Genomic DNA, 1442 nt, shown 5'->3' on the forward strand with positions numbered 1-1442 from the left:
CAATATTCTGAAGAAAAATTGGGAAGTGGTCACTCCCACAAAGATCATCATTTACCCTCCAGTCATAGTCAAGTAAAATGGATGGATGGCATAATGATAGATCAATGTGGGTACGAGAGCCTGTAGCAGGGTGTAAATAAGTAGGGGTATTGTTGTTAAAAAGGCACAAGTTGTTTTTATCTATAAATTCCTCAATACGTCTTCCTCTCTCGTCTGTGTTGGGAGAGCCCCACAGGCTATTATGACCATTAAAATCACCGAGGATTATGAATTGTGTTGGGTGCTGGGAGACGATGTTATTGAGTTTCTCACAAGTGAAAACAATACTCGGAGGGAGATAAATTGAACAGACGGTTATTTGTCTGTGTGACGTTGCACAGACAGCAACAGCCTGTAAATTTGTGTTTAACTTGATCATTCTGTGAGGAATAATTTATGGACAGCTACCGCTGCGCCACCTGCTGCTCTGCTAACTACAGTTAGAATATTACTGTAGAGTGAGAAATTTCTAAGAGTGATTGGGTTTTTGAGCATGATTTCTTGGCGGGTCTAAATTCTTTTGATAGATTCTGAAATTCTTCTATATTTGCCTTTAATCCGCGGATGTTCCATTGGATAATTGTATTATCTATTAATTTCTACTTTGGCTGGATTTCGATGGAGTCGAAGCACGAAGCGCTTGGGCATTCGTCTCCATCTCATCATCGAAATCCAGTAGGACATTGAACCGGTTTATCAGGTCCTCTGATCCTTTGCCAAAGGGGACATTCAGGTCTGGCCCATCAGATTTGCCCCGGACTATTTAAAAAAAATAAAATCCTAGGTCTGTTGGTTGGTGATGTTGCCTCTGGCCTCAGTTGGGATCGAGGAACAGATGTAAGTGAGCGAGATCGCTGCGACCGCATCTGTGCCTTAGATGGGCCAACCTTTGGAGGGTTTTCTCCTGAAGAGGAAGGTGTTTTTGATGGTGGTGCTGGTTTTGATGGTTTTGATGGTGTTGCTGGTTTTGATGAAGATGCTGTGTCTGAGGGTAATGCTTTTTTATGGTGATGCTGCTTTTGACTGTTTGTTTGGTTTGATTGGTTTGGTTGGTTTGGTTAAAGTCGTGAAACGGGATGGGTCTCNAGGATGTTACCTATGGTTTTTACAGTAATGGTGAGAAGTTTAACCTGAATGNTGAGTAGTTTTACCTGGATGTTATCTATGGTTATTACAGTAATGATGAGTAGTTTTACCTGGATGTTACCTATGGTTATTACAGTAATGGTGAGTAGTTTAACCTGAATGTTACCTATGATTATTACAGTAATAGTGAGTAGTTTTACCTGGATGTTACCTATGGTTAGTACAGTAATGGTGAGTAGTTTTGCCCGGATGTTACCTATGGTTATTACAAAAATGGTGAGTAGTTTTACCTGGATGTTATCTATGGTTATTACAGT

The sequence above is a fragment of the Mizuhopecten yessoensis genome, unplaced genomic scaffold, assembly GCF_002113885.1.
Source record: "Mizuhopecten yessoensis strain PY_sf001 unplaced genomic scaffold, ASM211388v2 scaffold10621, whole genome shotgun sequence".
NCBI lineage: Eukaryota > Metazoa > Mollusca > Bivalvia > Pectinida > Pectinidae > Mizuhopecten > Mizuhopecten yessoensis.